This window comes from Xenopus laevis, chromosome 5L (genome assembly GCF_017654675.1).
Source record: "Xenopus laevis strain J_2021 chromosome 5L, Xenopus_laevis_v10.1, whole genome shotgun sequence".
Classification (NCBI taxonomy): Eukaryota; Metazoa; Chordata; class Amphibia; order Anura; family Pipidae; genus Xenopus; species Xenopus laevis.
Genome location: NC_054379.1, coordinates 105,553,422 through 105,572,816, shown reverse-complemented (window position 1 = coordinate 105,572,816; position 19,395 = coordinate 105,553,422). Strand labels below are relative to the sequence as shown.

At 42.2% G+C, this 19,395-nt stretch overlaps 1 protein-coding gene and 1 long non-coding RNA gene across 7 annotated transcripts in view; one reads left to right on the top strand and one right to left on the bottom strand.

Annotated features, from left to right (window-relative positions):
* Positions 1-6,584, bottom strand: part of ap2m1.L (adaptor related protein complex 2 subunit mu 1 L homeolog) — a 35,746-nt gene extending 29,162 nt beyond the window's left edge. For 3 of the 6 annotated variants that reach the window (XM_041562089.1, XM_018261678.2, XM_018261679.2), the window contains exon 1: positions 6,430-6,583. The gene's annotated coding sequence lies outside the window, so the exon portion shown is untranslated. 6 annotated transcript variants of the gene reach the window in all.
* A 7,264-nt stretch (positions 6,585-13,848) lies between these two features.
* LOC121393549 lies at positions 13,849-14,523 on the top strand. The gene is made up of 3 exons (XR_005961149.1): positions 13,849-13,997; positions 14,111-14,193; positions 14,475-14,523. It is a non-coding gene; the product is annotated as an uncharacterized LOC121393549 (long non-coding RNA).
* The last annotated feature ends 4,872 nt before the right edge of the window (positions 14,524-19,395 follow it).

Here is a 19,395-nt window from a genome sequence, read left to right as displayed (position 1 = left end):
GTCAAGTTTCCTACAACCAGCCACCAACTTAAACTGTCTTTGGCGTCCTCTGAAACTACAATCCGTGAATTTAGTCTCAACTGTCTTGAAGCATTCTCCCTCAGGAAGAATTGTTGGAGAGGCCTCATGTGCCACCTGGCCCACTTCACCATCTGGATCGTAGATGCCATGAGACCTAGGACCGACATGCATGACCTTACTGAGACTCTTTGTTGTTCTTTGAACTGTCTTATTTGTCTCAATATATGCTGTATCTTTTCTTGAGGAAGTCAAACTATGCCTTCCTGCGTATCCAGGTGTGCACCCAAGAAGACCATCCTTTGTGACGGAAGTAGGTTGCTCTTCTCCCAATTTATTATCCAACCGAACTGTTGGAGTACCAGGATTGTTCTGTCCCTGAATTTCAGAGCTTCCTCTCTTGATGAAGCCACCAACAGAATGTCGTCCAGGTAATGAAATATAGGCACACCTTCTACTCTTAGAAAAGCCACGACCGTGACCAGGACCTTCGTGAATGTTCTTGGGGACGTTGAGAGGCCAAAGGGAAGGCAGGTAAACTGGACATGTTGACCTCTGAAAGCAAACCGAAGATACTTCCGGTGTGTCTTGTGCACTGGTACATGGAAATATGCGTCCTTCAAGTCCAGATTTACTAGCCGTGACTGTGGCGGAACTGCTTGTAGGATGGACGTCAGTGATTCCATTTTGAAGCGCCTGCAGTTGACAAACTGATTCAGAGGGCGTAAATCCAGTATTTTATTATTATTAACATGTATTTATATAGCGCCAACATATTGCGTAGCACTGTACCGGTCTGAATGCCCCCGAGGTCTTCCGGACTAGAAAGAGCTTCGAATAGAAACCTAAGCCCTGTTGGGACTTCGGAACCCATTCCACTGCCCCTGAGTTCAGGAGTTGATCTACATACTCCTGTAACACTTGGTCCGAACCTGGTACCTGCGGGACTGAAGACATCTTGAACACATTGCGAGACGGCACCCTGTGGAATTCCAACCGATATCCTTCCTGAATCACCCTCAGGACCCATTGGTCTCTGATTTTTGAGGCCCAGACCGCATAAAAGGATGTTAGACGTGCCCCCACTCTGCTGGTCTGAGCCGGCCTGATCTCATTGCTTCTTCTCTGTATGGCTTGAGCTGAAAGTAGAACTTCTCCTATTGGGAGGCCTACTTTCCCCCTTTGTGGGCTTCCAATTCGTCTGTCTTCCGGCAGTCCTTCCATACCTAGGCTGTCTTGAACCTCAAAAGGACCTGTTAATGGGGGAACTAGGCCTACCCCCTTGACGCCTGAATCTCTTTTCCTGCGGCAAAAATACACTCTTGCCCCCGGAAGCCTTCTTAATGATGGAATCGAGTTTCTCACCGAAGAGCATCTCTCCCTCAAACGGCAACTGACATAAGTTCCCCTTAGAGGCTGAATCCGCCAGCCATGGCTTCAGCCACAAAGCCCTTCTTGAGGACACCGAAAGTGCCATAGTTCTTGAAGCTAGATGTACCAGATCTAGAGAGGTATCTGTCATGAAATCCACCGCTAGCTTCAATTCCAACATTTCACGTAACCCTGATCTTTTGACATTAGAAGAAATGGCATCTTCCAGGTTATTTAACCACACCTTCATAGCTCTTGATGTGGAGGTCATAGCTACTGCCGGTCTACAAGTTGCTCCCGCCGCTATAAACGTCTTCTTAAGATTAGTTTCGATCCGTTTCTCCATTGGATCACGGAAAGCTGCTGCACCATCCACTGGCAGCGTCGTCTTTCTTGCCAACCTTACCACTGCAGCATCGACCTTAGGCGGATTGTCCCACAATTTAGAGAAAGACTCCTCCACCGGATACTTTTTTGCAAACTTCCCCTGGATAACAAACTTTTTCTCTGTTCTCTTCCATTCAGAGCTGATGATTTCCTTAATTGAATCATGCACCGGGAAAGTCACCTGTCTTTTCCTGACCGATGGAAAGAACTTATCTGCTGAACTAGACTTAGGTAGCTCTTCTGAAAGACATAGCGTCTTCCTTACTGCCTTTACCAGATTCTCTATCGCTGTAGGATCAAATGCAATCTCTTCCTCAGAAAACACTTCTCCTTCCTCTGAGAGTTCTGAATGTGCCCCCCCAGGAGAATATAATTCTTCATCTGAAACATCCGATAGAGACTCATATGGCAAATCTCTGACCCTCTTAGCTTTTCTCTGTACCCCAGAGGTAGAAGCAGTAGCCTCTTGCATGCCTTGTACCACAGCTTGCTTGATGATGGAGACCAGAGCATCCAATTGTGGGGCTCCTGAAGGCTGAGGGTCTGCAGACGCTACTGGGTCCGTAGCTGAAGCCGCTTTCCTTGAGAGAGTAGGCTCCCCTTTCTGCAATTCAGTTGACACATGTAGGCTGAAAAAGGAAAGACAACCATCAGCCACTAATTATCGTTCTCTCTCATTACATCCATATATCCACAGCCAGCTTACCTAGGACCTTTGGGCTGAGATCCTTTTCCAGAGCCAGGCTGATCCATAGTAACAATCTGTAGCCGAGTGAACCAACGCTCCCCAACTTCCAGCGAAGTGTACTATCACATCCAGCCAAAACGCCAGTCTTGCACATACTGCCAGCGTCTTCATTGCGTCACTTCCTGACGCCGTTTTCCCGCGGGTCACTTCCGGGAGCGCGTCTTTCGTGTGCGCCATTCCCGGCGCGCGTCCATTTCCGGGCGCGCGTCCCCTTTGAGCGCGCGTCTACCACGTGCGTCACTCCGTTCGCGTCAACTCAGGCGCGCGTCTTCCACGCGCTTCCGCGTCCGTACTCGACGCGCGTCCACGTCAGTATTGGCGCGTGTGCTCTCCACATGGAACAAACAATTTACACAGCCTCGAATTCACCTGAAACGGCTGATCCTCTGGACTGCTTCATCCTCCTCTCTACCCTTAGGAGGGAATTCCTACAGCAGCTCCAGCACACAACCCTGCCCAACGGGTTCTTCTCACCACAACCCGTATAGGGTGCACTTGGAGGCATCAGAGGGGAGAGAGAGAGAGAGACCCACTCTGGTATGGTAAGCTTTTAGCAGCCTTTAGCTATCTGTAGCAGCCTGTAGCAGTCTGTAGCAGCCTGTCGTGACCTGGACAGGAAAAAAGACGAGGATTGCTGGGAGGAGCAAGGTATTTAAACCGATCGTTAACACTTTCCTGTCCAGTGACCTGATAGGCGGGATTAACCCATGTTGGTGAATTGTCTGCCATGGGTGACTTGGGAAATTTAAGATGGAAGTGCTTCAGGGGTCAAATGAATGGAGTCAGCACTATTCATGGATATAATTTTGTGTGAGGAAGGAAGAGTTTGATTGATGAACGAGAAACCACTGGAATTTGCTGACTTTTTCCTTAACAGGAAATTAGAAAGGATGTCAACCCCCACGAAGGCGTTTTCCTGGCAATTACCTTGCACAATATATAGTTTGCTCACTAATATATACATTGAATTGAATATAATTGGCGAAAAACTTTTTAATGTAGGTGGTGTACAGAATGAAAAGGTGGTGTACAGTACACAAAAAGCACATCAGCAAACCATAGCCCCCAGACCCCAAAGACCTGAACATGAAATATCAGCAACCACCACTTTTTACTTGAAAATGTACCAGATTTTACATTCTAGCCTTGCACCTAAATACGCATGGCAATAAACTTTAAAATGGTAGACGAAATAGTTAAATTGATGCAAATAACTGTTAGAATAACAGACAGATGGGGGTAAAGCAGGATTAAGTCATTCCAGATGCAGCAAACTGGAAAGAGCAGAGGTAAATCTGAGATGAAAGTCACCAGGGGTGTTAGAAATCAAGTAATAACCTTATTCACATGCATACTTTTTACACTTCTATTTTTTGCCACCAAACAGGATTAAATCTTAAAGGGACAGGGACCTTCCTGTTTTAGGGCTAGGCCACACGGGGAGATAGCGACGCGTTTGCGGTCGCGGCGACAAAGCGCCGCGACAGTAGCCGCGACCGGCGCAGGCGACAGTTTTGTATGGGCGCCTATGTAAAAACGCCTGTGCTAACCACACGAGGCGATGCGCTTTTCAACAGTCGCCTGAAAAAGCCTGGCGAGGCATTTTCAGGCGACTGTTGAAAAGCATCAGCAAAGAAAGACAATTCCTTCATATATTTGGATATATTTATTCTAGAACAATTACTTTTAAGATAAACTACCTCTATGATACTTTAACCAATGTCGTTCATTTGATTTACTGGCAATGACTGAACTTCACGAGGTTTGTCTAAATATTGTGATACATTGTTAAATTTAAAATGTCAAACATTTTATTTTATATGATGGCGATGCTTAGATATTTTTGTTTAAAAAAATAAACATTTCTAACAATGCATCAGAAAAAAAAAAAAACTTACTAGGTTCTTTGTAGCCAAATGGCTGATACATGAAGACCTGATAATAAATATTTAGGGACTCAAAGCTGAACTATGAACAAAAACCATGGTGTATTAAAAGGGATAAAATAAGGGGGTGAACACAGAATGTGTCAAAAAAAAGAGAGATTCTATATTCTCGCCATATTAATATAACTATGACATAAAGACATTTTGTGAAAAATGCTACTTAAAAATATCCTCTCCTTTTAAACAAACAGGATTGCTTGCCTGTATACTGCAAAATATTCAAGCTGGCCAAGTGACCCCTGAGATGTCCCAAGGTTAAAACTACCGAAAGGTCACCATTTTTAAAGAAAAATAAGGTGCAGGTATATTCGTATTTGTAGAAAATGTCTAACTAAATACTAGAATCCTTAAAGTATCATATGAGAGTGTATTACTGGCCAGATCAGGGATGCCCAATATTGCTGCCCATCTTGAATATAATAAGCGAAATTCAACCAAATAATTGCATTACCTGAAAAAAAAAAAAAAAATTGTGACCTTCACTTGCCCAGTGCTTAAGTCACATGACCTTAAGGGTGTGGCTTCAGATTAAAGGATCTGGCCAAAAGTGCAAAGAGATGTGCCTGAATTCTGAGCAGCACACTGCATATACCTTGAACTTACATAAAATATTTTATGTGAATGGCTGATGTGTTATTAGAAATGTATGTAGTACAGACAAGCTAGGATCAATAATTGCCAGTTGCTTAAAATAAATAAAAAAGTGGGATACACTGGTATAGATGACCATTTGGGCTATTACAGGTTACTCAATTTGGTCTATTACTCAATCCCAAAAGTATCTCGCTCATTGGCTTAATAGATGTGTATGGTATAAGGGGCCATATGCTGGATGGTCACCTTTCTATTATTTTGAGTGTTCTGGCAGAGAGCTGTGGTTCTTCCTCATCTGTCAATGTACCATACACCGACAGATAGTAAACTGGCAGATAAGATTTTCCACCATGTTCAATCCAAGGACATATCCAATATCCAGATTCAGTGTGTCACCATACACAAACAGATAATATTGGTACATATATGGTCAGCATTACAGTACAGAAATGTTGTGCAGTACAGGGAAACTGTATAGCTATAAACCCACATCACACCGAAACAAAACAGTGCTCCCAAAATGGAGACAGATGGCAAAAGTACATTCAAACAGAACAGTACAAAAATGCACCTGGTACTAATATTCTAGCAAATACTGCTCTGATGAAGGATATAGGGCTAGGCAGTAGATCTGCTCTCATCACAGTGCGATCTTAAGACTCCACATCTGCCCACCCCTGAGCCAGACTTAAGACCCCTTAGCTCCTTTTCAACTACCTTATTAGAAAGGCCATGATGAAGCTGGTGCAGAAGTCAGGGGCACTGTTATAGACGAAAGGCCAATTCAGGAAGGCTACAAGCACCGACCCAAGAGATTCTGAGATCTGCAGTCCGGCATCAAATTGAGGACATCAGGTTGTACAATCCTGATATAATAAAAGCATGTACAAATGATACAAATGTGGAAGTCTAAAGATCCTCCTGACATACAGATGTTACAGCTGGCTCAGTTACTGCATATAAACAGAGGCACCCACAAAACAATCAAAGAAAAATGATGGCACTACTGGAAACACCACCAATGAATTGACTTAGTAACAATACTTTTAGTATGACGAATAATAATTTGTAGCAATGGGCATATAATACATAAGTCAATATATATATAGGAAATACATTACTTTATAGAAGGACACATTGCAGCCATATAACATTCATATAGAAATTATAGCCGAGCCGTACAAGACATATTCAGAATTGGACAGAAACACAATGATACACTGCTGAGAGAATAACATGATCACTAAAATAACGGAGCTTTTCCGCTTGCTCATGGGAACAAGGTAAAAATAAGGAAAACACCGTGACAGATGCCCGGAGCCGGACTACCACTCATTCTCAGTGCATAATAAGATCCCCGGTTACCTTCACTCTCTCCCAGCGCCTCAGAACAGAGCCCAAGATGGCGAACTACTTCTCCCACCCTCTCCTTTCCGCAGAGCTTACGTCAACGCGCAGCCATTCGGGAAGATTACGGCGGCTTGCAGGAAGCTATGGCGCATGCGCAAGCTATAGGGCGCGACCGAGTATTGCATTTCTGGACTTCGGTCTGACAGCAGGCGCTAAAAGACAATCATGTGATCTGGCCTGAACTACGTGGGGTCTGGAACGCAGCGTACTTGTATCTCCACAGTGGGGGTTTTTTTTTTTTTTTGCAATATTTTGCAGTGCCGTTACATATGTTGTGTGGTAGCGACTAGTTTCTATCCCTGGAAATGACCGTCCCTATAGTCTAGTAGTTATAGGAAATAGACGAGTCACATGGCAGTGAGCTAGTTTATATCCTCAGAAAGGACCTAATGCCATTAGTGGTGAGGTACCAGTAAAGGACAGGAATTCAGGTGGCCACAGACTTAACAATTACGATCTTTCTTGGAAAAGATGTTTCCAAGATAGAACGTTCATTTCAATACAGACGTGTAGAGCTGAATCATCAGATATACCGGTAGATATACGGGAAGAAACAATACAATTTTACCTGTATCTGATGATTCAGCACTAACAATGGCCGATGTTTAAGTCCCTTCAAAGGCACCCTATCAAAATTTTCCGTCCAGCCCGATATACAAGTCTTCTGCTAATATCGGTCGGCTCTTTTTCCACCATACACGCACCGAATATCAGCCGAAAATTTGTTTTGTACGATATTATCTGTGCGTCTATGGCCACCTTTAGTCCAGTCTACACTAACAAAGCTAAATGCCATCCAGTACAAAGTAAGGTCGCAAATAAGGATAGAATCTAGTCTGTTCTAATAGAGCTGGCTATTTCCCATCCTTGTAAAGGACCTCACTATATAGTAACCTTTTGGTATGTTAAATAGATAGAAACTCATTAAAGGACATATTTCTGCCATTTTTAGAGTTAGTACTTAGTTATTCATATATAAGATGTGTGAAATCCATCATCCTGTGTTCAGCTGTTTTACCTCTGCTTCATATGAGGTCCAGTACAGGGATAGAAACTAGTCCGTTCATATATGAGCAAGTTATTTCCTATCTAAGGACCTTCTCTAACAGTACAGGGACCATCTGTATTGGCCAAATACCTGACAGGTCAAGTAAAGGGATAGAAACTAGTCAGTTTATATAAGAACCAACTAATTCCTATCCTGTCTAAGCTGGCCATACACAGAGAGATCTGCTCGTTTGGCAATGTCACCAAACGAGCGGATCTCTCCCCGACATGCCCACTTTGAGGTGGGCGATATCGCTCTGATCCGATCTTGGGCCCTAGGGCAAAAAAAATGGGAAAATGGACAGTCGGATTGCAGGACCGCACCTACGAACAGATGGGGCTGCAATCCGATGGGATATTTAAACCTGCCCGATCGACATGTCTTGCAAAGATGTATAACAAAGTTACAAGATGGTGACCCCCTGCTGCCAACCTTGAAAACGTAAATCATGTGTTTAACCCTTTAAGTGCCACAGAACGTAGAATCTACGTTCTGAGGCAAAGTAACTTGAAATGCCACAGAACGTAGATTCTACGTTCTGCAGCATTTCCCCCAGGCCAGGAAGCGATGCGCAAAAAAAACCGGCGCATCGCTTCTAACAGGCACAGATCCCCCTAGGCAACGAGCAGAGGCAGTCCACTTACCGGATCCCTTCGTCGATCGTCGCAGGCAGCCAATGGGAGCAGTGGAGACCACGAGGAGCACACTGATGACGTCTCCACTGCTCCCCCTATAAATAACTCCCCCCAACTGTCACACCTTCCCTCCTGCTGCGCACTTATGGTTGCTGGAGTTCCCCCTGCTGCCTGTCTGAGCTTTGATCGCTGGATTGGTCGCCTGGATTGCCTGGATTCAACATTGTGAGCTGAACTGCACCTCTCTACACCCTTTACTTTACATATTCTCTCTAAAAAAAAAAAATCTTTTTTTTTTCTTTTTTTTTCTTCTGTCTTTGGCCTTAGCACACTTACAGGCAACTTTGCCAAGCTCACACTCACACTCCCACACTCCCACACTCACACACACACACTCACACACACACACTCACACTTACACACTTACTTTCTTACTTTTTATCTCTACTTATTTTTTACTTTGATTTCTTTAGTCATTTGTCTTTATTTGTTGCTCAAACTTTATTTCTGCTCTGATTTGATTGCGTTTTACTGTTTTTTGGCCATTTTCATCATTGGTTTGTGATTTTATTGCACTTTTATTGCGCTATTACTTGTTTTGTTCTCATCCGTTTCTGTTTGCAGTGACGCTGGTGGATCTAGATTTCTGACCACCGATTTCACTCCAATAACTTCATTTTATTGCTTTTAGTGATTTTATTACGTTTATTCTTTATATTTTTCTTTACTGCTGGTTTAGTTTTCTAGAAAAGTTTTCCCCTACCCAAATAACTGTTCACTGTATTGCTTTTGGTGGTTTTATTACGTTTACCCTTTGCATTGTTCTTTGCTGCTAGTTTAGTTCCCCAAAAAACTTTCCATTTGCAGTGACGCTGGTGGATCTATAGTTCTGACCACCAATTTCACTCCAATAACAGTTTTTTTATTGCTTTAGCTGTTTTTACTGCTTGCTTAGTTCCCCCGAAAAAGTTCCCTTTGTAGGTCACTAGTGAATCTAGGACCCTTGACCGCTGATTTTAGTGTATTCGCTGTTCTTTTATTGCTTTGAGTAGTGTTGCATTTTAGTGATTTTTCAGGAGTTTTCTTTGCACTGTTTATTGCACACTTTATTGCTTGTTTAGTGCCCCAAAAGATAGTTCCCTTTGCTGTGACACCATTTAGTGGTCTTATTCTGTTTTCTGATTTTAGGTGATTGTTCCAGAAAGTCAGGGATTACGTGGATTGTAAACTGTGCCATATCTTTATTCCATAGCATTCCATAAGGTTCATTTGTTCAAGCTCAAGGTGTTTTCCTTCTGCTTGTTTGTATTGGTCATATCTTGCTGCCTTGCTTTTTTTTCTTCTTCTGGTTGTTTCTGTTAGCAGGGGTTAACTGTTGGTCATATCTTGCAGCCTTGCTTTTTTTTTTTCTTCTGGTTGTTTATATTAGCAGGGGTTAACTGTTGGTCATATCTTGCTGCCTTGCTTTTTTTTTTTCTTCTGGTTGTTTCTGTTAGCAGGGGTTAACTGTTGGTCATATCTTGCTGCCTTGCTTTTTTTTTTCTTCTGGTTGTTTATATTAGCAGGGGTTAACTGTTGGTCATATCTTGCAGCCTTGCTTTTTTTTTTTCTTCTGGTTGTTTATATTAGCAGGGGTCTCAGTCATCTTGCTGTCTTGCTTTTTTTTTTTTTTTTATTCTGGTTGTTTCTGTTAGCAGGGGTTAACTGTTGGTCATATCTGGCAGCCTTGCTTTTTTTTTTCTTCTGGTTGTTTATATTAGCAGGGGTCTCAGTCATCTTGCTGGCTTGCTTTTTTTTTTTTTTTCTTGTGGTTGATTGTATTAGCTTTTTTTTTTATTTGTTTGACTTGCCTATTGATTCTTAGCTTTGTAGTTGTCTGTAAATTTCTGGCACAATGGCCAAACGGTTTTATACCGCTGAGGAAGCGGCTAGGTATTGCGAGGACTCCAGCTCAGAGGAATTTAGTAATTCCGATTCTGAGTATGTCCCATCTGATGACTCTAGTGAGGAATCAGAGATTGGTGATAGCAGCACTATTAGCGCAGAGGCTAGTAGTGGCGGCACGCTTACTGCTGAAGAAGCAGAGGAAGAGGCAGAGGCAGAGGCTGGTGGCAGTGTGCCAGATGCACCCATGGAGGTTGAAGAGGGTGAGGGTAGTGATGATGCAGCAGTTGGAGCGCCTATGTGGGGGCCTCCCTGTAATTATGCCCCCGAAATTCCCCCATTCACTGCAGTCGCGGGCGTCAAGGTGGACACCACTAACTTTCAAATCATAGATTTCTTCAATCTTTTTATCACAGAGGCCATCCTACAGGACATGGTCCAGTACACAAATTTATACGCTGAGCAGTATCTTGCCAGCCACCCTTTACCAGGGTATTCAAGAGCCCAGGCGTGGTATCCCACTACTGTAAATGAAATCAAAAGATTCCTGGCGCTCACATTGGCAATGGGACTCGTAGAACGCAATACCTTAGCTTCATACTGGGATACCACTACAGTCCTTTCCATCCCTCTTTTTTCAGCCGTTATGCCAAGAAACCGCTACCAAATTTTACTGCGGTTTCTTCATTTTAGCAACAATGCAGCGGCTGTTCCCCCTAATGAGCCCGGTCACGACAGGCTTTACAAATTGAGGCCCCTTATAGATAGCCTGTCTCAGCGCTTCGCAGAGGTCTACACCCCCTCCCAAAATATATGTGTGGACGAGTCCCTTTTGCTCTTCAAAGGGCGCCTAAGATTCCGCCAATACATCCCTAGTAAGCGTTCTCGCTATGGGATGAAATTTTACAAACTCTGCGAAAGCAGCACGGGCTATACTAATTCTTTCATGTTCTATGAGGGAAAGGACACTAATTTGGACCCCCCCGGTTGTCCCCTTGATTTGACTGCCAGTGGTAAAATTGTCTGGGAGCTCATATCTCCACTGTTGGGCCGAGGTTACCACTTATACGTGGATAACTTCTACACTAGCATCCCCTTATTTAGAACGCTTTACTGGTTGGACACCCCAGCCTGTGGCACCGTTAGGCAAAACCGCAAAGGACTGCCTAAGGAACTGGTGCAAAAGAAATTAAAACGTGGAGAAGTTTATGCTGTTAGAAGTGATGAGCTCCTGGCACTAAAATTTGCAGACACAAAAAATGTTTGTATGCTTACTACTATCCACAATGAGAGTGTAGTTGTCCAACACAGACGTGGCAGGCCCGCAAAATCAAAGCCACTCTGTTGTAAAGAATATAGTAAGCATATGGGTGGCGTTGATAAAACAGACCAAATTCAAACTTACTATGACGCCACCAGAAAAACCAGGGCCTGGTACAAAAAAGCAGCAATTTACATGATTCAAATGGCCCTTTATAATTCCTATGTCGTTTACAAGGCGGCAGTACCAGGCCCAAAATTGTCTTTATACAATTATCTGCTGCAACTGCTCCCTGCCCTTTTGTTTGGTGATGTACAGGAGGTTCCAGAAATGCCTGGCAATGACAATGTTGCCCGAATGGTGGGTAAGCATTTCATTGCACAAATTCCACCAACTCCTAATAAAAGATATGCCCAGAGAACTTGTAAGGTTTGCCGTTCCAGGGGTGTTCGAAAAGATGTGCGATATTTTTGTCCCAAGTGTCCTAGCAAGCCTGCTTTGTGTTTCCAACCCTGTTTTGAGGTGTACCACACTGTGGTACACTACGAGAGGCCATGAGTTGTGTTGGTAGGTTAGGGTTCTCTGGGTTTGTTGGTGGTAAAAGGATGTAGTAAACTTGGCATGCTCTGTTTTTATGCACATGCTGGCAAAGTGATGCTTTTTATTTCGTGTTTTTTTGAAGTTGTGATTGTGCAGTGGTTTTTCAGGTTCAAGCCCCTTTTGAGATATAACATTTCACACGCTAGGTGTCTATGCACACGCTAGCAATAACTGGTTAGGTGTGCTGGCAAAACGATGTGCTTTTTCTTTTGTATTTTGTGCAGTGGTTTTTCAGGTTCAAGACTCGGCAGACAGACGGCACTTCTGGAATAGGTTTATTGGGGTTGCTGCTGTAAAAACCTAACGTGTTTCGGGAGTAGATCCCTTAGTCATAGGTCCTATGACTAAGGGATCTACTCCCGAAACGCGTTAGGTTTTTACAGCAGCAACCCCAATAAACCTATTCCAGAAGTGCCGCCTGTCTGTCGAGTTTTGTAGCGTCCACAGTGGGGACACTGTTTGACTGAGCACCTGGATATAGGCAAGAGCGGTGAGCAGTAGCGGTCCTTCTTTGTTCTTTATTTTCAGGTTCAAGCCCCTTATTGAGATCTAACATTTTACGCTCTAGGTTTTTATGCACACGCTAGCGATAACTGGTTAGGTGTGCTGGCAGAATGATGCGCTTTTTTGTGTTTTGTGCAGTGGTTTTTTGGATTCAAGCCCCCCATCGAGTTCTAACATTTCACGCTCTAGGTTTTTATGCATGAACTAGCAATAACTGGTTATATGTGCTGGCAAAATGATGTGCATTTCTTTTGTTTTGTGCAGTGGTTTTTCAGATTCAAGCCCCCCTTGAGATTTAACATTTTGGCAGGTACCTACTTGGCTTATAACTAGGTTATAGATATTGGTAATCTATAGATATTGATAAAAAAAGTTTGACGATGCAAAAGTTGGCATTTTTTTTTCTGTATAGTAGTGATCTTGGTAGTGATTTATGGTGTAGAATTTGGCACAGGGTGAGCAATTTTTTTGTGCAGTGTAGCAGTAAAAACAATTGTATGTAGGTTTGTTCTTAGTCTATGCATTCAGCTTTTGTGTTGAGCTATGGTGCTTTAGGCCAGTTGTAGTTTTATGGATAGCATTTGTATTGCGCTGGTGCTATAGCAAACTGAGGTGCTGGTTGGTCGAGAGGGCGCACGATAGAACTTGTGGTGTGTGATGAATACATGGGATGATGTGCATCTCTAATGCTGATGCCACAAGTTTTTTTTTTTACTGGCACCTCAAAAGCTCCTCTATCAGCGCATTTATCTATAGTTTTGTCTGTATTTCTGGGCAACATTTGCATTTGTTTTTGTAGATTTAGGCATCTCTGGATTTGTGGGTAGCATGTCTTCAGTTTTCGGTTTTTGAGCACAGGGTGGCGGAACACTATGGTCTTCCATTTAGAATTGTTTATAGTGTAGGCATTCAGAATCTTTTTCCCGAAAGTTGTGGTTGGAACAATCCATTTTTTTTGTACTTGTAGCGCACATTGAATATTTATGCAGTAATTAGGTTGGACAAGTTGCAGTGGCTCTCTGAATAGGAATAGTACTTTGATCACGTGCCATGTCTGCCACCAGTAGGGCACCAGCTTTTTTACAAACTTCTGGTGTGCACTTCTTAGGACACTTGCATAATTTATGGGTCAAATGTACTATGGATTCTTGCAAAAATTAAGTTTTGTCCAAACGATCTCCACCTGTGTAGCTCACTTTCCTACTCAGGCCACACCAGCCAGGCCAAACTTTTACTCATGCAAAAAATGTAGGATAGGAAGGAGCATTACAATCCGCAGACTTGGCTGCAAAATACCTTTATTGTCACAGCATGTTTCGGATCATCATGGATCCTTTTTCAAGTGAGGATCCATGATGATCCGAAACATGTTGTGACAATAAAGGTATTTTGCAGCCAAGTCTGCGGATTGTAATGCTCCTTCCTATCCTACATTTTTTGCATGATTACTATGGATTCTGTTGGTAAATATATTTGCAAATGTGGTACAGATTTTGTCATTGGTGAAGTGTAGGAAGAAGCACAACAGGACAGATGAAGTCGTTGCACAACAGGACAGATGAAACTCAGACGCTCCACTAAATCGAAAAGGGTGAGTGAAATATATTTTTGGGGTAGTGGGGCCCAGATGCAGATCCATCAGAGTAGTCCCAAAATTATTGGGTATAAATCTAACTTTGTAAATTGTCTTTTCCTTTATTTCAGACCAAAGCACTGAGTTCTACAAAGGATTGTGGCCACAATTATCCACGTAGTAAAGCAGGAATGGCATCTCTGAATAGTTGAAGGTGTTTATTTTCAAGAAATCTATAGTTTGTGGGGGTTATTTTATTGTTTAGGGACAGTTTAGGATAAAATATGGATGCATTCACATAACTTCACAGCCCGAATATTATGCATTGTGCCTGTGTTGGGGTGTTGGGTGGCTGCGTCTCTATGTGTATCCATACATATGGGGTATCGTTTTATTCAGGGGAACTTGCAGATTGCCATTGAGCAGGTTTTTGTTAGTTGTCATGGAAACTTAGGGAGAAATCGAACTTTGTAACTCTCTTTTCCTTTATTTCAGACCAAATCGCTGTCTTCTACAAAGAACTGCAGCCACAATTCTCTGTGTAGAAAAGAAAGAATGGCATCTTTGAAAAGCTGAAGAAGTGTACTTTTAGGAAATAGATGGCTTGTGGGGGTTATTTCACAGGTAAGGGGCAGTTTAGAATGAAAAGAGTTGAGAACTGCACATAAATTCACAGCCCCAATATTATGCATTGTGCCTGTTTTGAGGTGTTCGGTGGCTGCGTCTCTATGTGTATCCATACGAATGGAGTATCGTTCTATTCAGGGGAACTTGCAGATTGTCATTGAGCAGGTTTTTTTTAGTTGCCATGGAAACTTAGGAAGAAATCGAACTTTTTAACTCTCTTTTCCTTTATTTCAGACCAAATCGCTGACTTCTACGAACGACTGCAGACACAATCCTCCATGTAGAAAAGCAAGAATGGCATCTTTGAATAGGTGAAGAAGTGTACTTTTCGGACATATATGGTTTGTGGGGGTTATTTCACAGTTTGGGGGGTGTTTAGACTGAAAAACTACAAGTAGTACACATAGAGAGCAGCCCCCAGATTTTCAACTGCAATTGCCCTTATGCGTTGCTCCTGTTTTGGGGTGTTTGGGGGGCTACGTCTCTATGTTTATCCATACATATGGGGTATTGTTCTATTCAGGAGAACTTGCAGATTGTCATTGAGCAGGTTTTTTTTAGTTGCCATGGAAACTTAGGGAGAAATCGAACTTTGTAACTCTCTTTTCCTTTATTTCAGACCAAATCGCTGACTTCTACGAACGACTGCAGACACAATCCTCCATGTAGAAAAGCAAGACTGGCATCTTTGAATAGGTGAAGAAGTGTACTTTTCGGACATATATGGTTTGTGGGGGTTATTTCACAGTTTGGGGGGTGTTTAGACTGAAAAACTACAAGTAGTACACATAGAGAGCAGCCCCCAGATTTTCAACTGCAATTGCCCTTATGCGTTGCTCCTGTTTTGGGGTGTTTGGGGGCTACGTCTCTATGTTTATCCATACATATGGGGTATTGTTCTATTCAGGAGAACTTGCAGATTGTCATTGAGTAGGTTTTTTTTAGTTGCCATGGAAACTTAGGGAGAAATTGAACTTTGTAACTCTTTTTTCCTTTATTTCAGACCAAATCGCTGACTTCTACGAACGACTGCGGACCCAATCCTCCATGTAGAAAAGCAAGAATGGCATCTTTGAATAGGTGAAGAAGTGTACTTTTCGGACATATATGGTTTGTAGGGGTTATTTTACAGTTTGGGGGGTGTTTAGACTGAAAAACTACAAGTAGTACACATAGAGCGCAGCCCCCAGATTTTCAACTGCAATTGCCCTTATGCGTTGCTCCTGTTTTGGGGTGTTTGGCGGCTGCGTCTCTATGTTTATCCATATATATGGGGTATTGTTCTATTCAGGATAACTTGCAGATTGTCACTGAGCAGGTTTTTTTTAGTTGCCATGGAAACTTAGGGAGAAATTGAACTTTGTAACTCTTTTTTCCTTTATTTCAGACCAAATCGCTGACTTCTACGAACGACTGCGGACCCAATCCTCCATGTAGAAAAGCAAGACTGGCTTCTTTGAATAGGTGAAGAAGTGTACTTTTCGGACATATATGGTTTGTAGGGGTTATTTTACAGTTTGGGGGGTGTTTAGACTGAAAAACTACAAGTAGTACACATAGAGCGCAGCCCCCAGATTTTCAACTGCAATTGCCCTTATGCGTTGCTCCTGTTTTGGGGTGTTTGGGGGCTGCGTCTCTATGTTTATCCATACATATGGGGTATTGTTATATTCAGGAGAACTTGCAGATTGTCATTGAGCAGGTTTTTTTTAGTTGCCATGGAAACTTAGGGAGAAATTGAACTTTGTAACTCTTTTTTCCTTTATTTCAGACCAAATCGCTGACTTCTACGAACGACTGCGGACCCAATCCTCCATGTAGAAAAGCAAGAATGGCATCTTTGAATAGGTGAAGAAGTGTACTTTTCGGACATATATGGTTTGTAGGGGTTATTTTACAGTTTGGGGGGTGTTTAGACTGAAAAACTACAAGTAGTACACATAGAGCGCAGCCCCCAGATTTTCAACTGCAATTGCCCTTATGCGTTGCTCCTGTTTTGGGGTGTTTGGGGGCTGCGTCTCTATGTTTATCCATATATATGGGGTATTGTTCTATTCAGGAGAACTTGCAGATTGTCACTGAGCAGGTTTTTTTTAGTTGCCATGGAAACTTAGGGAGAAATTGAACGTTGTAACTCTTTTTTCCTTTATTTCAGACCAAATCGCTGACTTCTACGAACGACTGCGGACCCAATCCTCCATGTAGAAAAGCAAGACTGGCTTCTTTGAATAGGTGAAGAAGTGTACTTTTCGGACATATATGGTTTGTAGGGGTTATTTTACAGTTTGGGGGGTGTTTAGACTGAAAAAACTACAAGTAGTACACATAGAGCGCAGCCCCCAGATTTTCAACTGCAATTGCCCTTATGCGTTGCTCCTGTTTTGGGGTGTTTGGGGGCTGCGTCTCTATGTTTATCCATACATATGGGGTATTGTTATATTCAGGAGAACTTGCAGAATGTCACTGAGCAGGTGTTTTTTAGTTGCCATGGAAACTTAGGGAGAAATTGAACTTTGTAACTCTTTTTTCCTTTATTTCAGACCAAATCGCTGACTTCTACGAACGACTGCGGACCCAATCCTCCATGTAGAAAAGCAAGACTGGCTTCTTTGAATAGGTGAAGAAGTGTACTTTTCAGACATATATGGTTTGTAGGGGTTATTTTACAGTTTGGGGGGTGTTTAGACTGAAAAACTACAAGTAGTACACATAGAGCGCAGCCCCCAGATTTTCAACTGCAATTGCCCTTATGCGTTGCTCCGGTTTTGGGGTGTTTGGGGGCTGCGTCTCTATGTTTATTCATACATATGGGGTATTGTTCTATTCAGGAGAACTTGCAGATTGTCATTGAGCAGGTTTTTTTTAGTTGCCATGGAAACTTAGGGAGAAATCGAACTTTGTAACTCTTTTTTCCTTTATTTCAGACCATATCGCTGACTTCTACGAACGACTGCGGACCCAATCCTCCATGTAGAAAAGCAAGAATGGCATCTTTGAATAGGTGAAGAAGTGTACTTTTCGGACATATATGGTTTGCAGGGGTTATTTTACAGTTTGGGGGGTGTTTAGACTGAAAAACTACAAGTAGTACACATAGAGCGCAGCCCCCAGATTTTCAACTGCAATTGCCCTTATGCGTTGCTCCTGTTTTGGGGTGTTTGGCGGCTGCGTCTCTATGTTTATCCAAACATATGGGGTATTGTTCTATTCAGGAGAACTTGCAGATTGTCATTGAGCAGGTTTTTTTTAGTTGCCATGGAAACTTAGGGAGAAATTGAACTTTGTAACTCTTTTTTCCTTTATTTCAGACCAAATCGCTGACTTCTATGAACGACTGCGGACCCAATCCTCCATGTAGAAAAGCAAGAATGGCATCTTTGAATAGGTGAAGAAGTGTACTTTTTGGACATATATGGTTTGTAGGGGTTATTTTACAGTTTGGGGGGTGTTTAGACTGAAAAACTACAAGTAGTACACATAGAGCGCAGCCCCCAGATTTTCAACTGCAATTACCCTTATGTGTTGCTCCTGTTTTAGGGTGTTTGGGGGCTGCCTCTCTATGTTTATCCATACATATGGGGTATCGTTCTATTCAGGGGAACCTGCAGATTGTTATTGAGCAGGTTTTTGTTAGTTGCCATGGAAACTTAGGGAGAAATCTAACTTTGGAACTCTTTTTTCATTTATTTCAGACCAAATCGCTGACTTCTCCGAATGACTGCGCCCACAATTTTCCGTGTAGAAAAGCAACAATCGCATCTTTGAATAGCTGAAGAAGTGCACTTTTAGGACATATATGGTTTGTGGGGGTTATTTCACAGTTTGGGGGTGTTTAGACTGAAGAACTGCAAGTAGTACACATAGAGCGCAGCCCCCAGATTTTCAACTGCAATTGCCCTTATGCGTTGCTCCTGTTTTGGGGTATTTGGGGGCTGCGTCTCTATGTGTATCCATACATATGGGGTATCGTTTTATTCAAGAGAAGTTTGTCTTTCAAATTGTCTGTAGTTATAGCATTTAGAACGGTGTTATTTTGTCAGATTTACATTTGTTCCTGCGTCTTAGTTTGCATTTTAGAAAAAAACTAAAAATGCAACAAAAAAGCTCTAAATATCATGATGCACTGGTAAAATGTGTTTGAATTTTGAGTGAAAACTACACCACCCCTAGAAACCTGAAGGTCTGTAGTTTTTAAAAATACCAAACATGAAGGGATAAGTTAGATTTACATATAAGTTATGCAGCATCAACTGTCACGTGTGCTTATCTACTTTGTTCTGGTGTAAAATTATACAAACTGTTGTTTTAGTTTGGGGGTTACTCCTGGACAAAGAAAGTGGGTTACTGATACATATTTGGTATCGTTGGACTTGGCAGGATCTGGGCTTTTAGAAACAGAAAAAAAATTCATGTAAAATTAACTTTTCTGTGGAAAAAAAACTCAAGATATACACAATTTTTTAACAAATTTTTATTTTTTTTACATATTTCACCCAAAATATACATTAAATCTCCTGAAAAGTCACAAAATTCCACTTGCATGTCGAAGCCCAATTTGTAACGAAAAAAACAATATATAATTTTCCTAGTTTCGTGGAGGTTTTCCTACAATTAAACCTTGTTAATCTGAACAAGTACAAAATGCTTAAAAACGGCTGGCATTTCGCGTAACCAAAATGTGAAATTCTGCTGGCACTTAAAGGGTTAATTAGGCTTCTGGAGCAGTAAGTTCATGTTTATGATTAGTATACAAAAAACAGCATTTTTTAGCATTCTTCCATTTTAGACT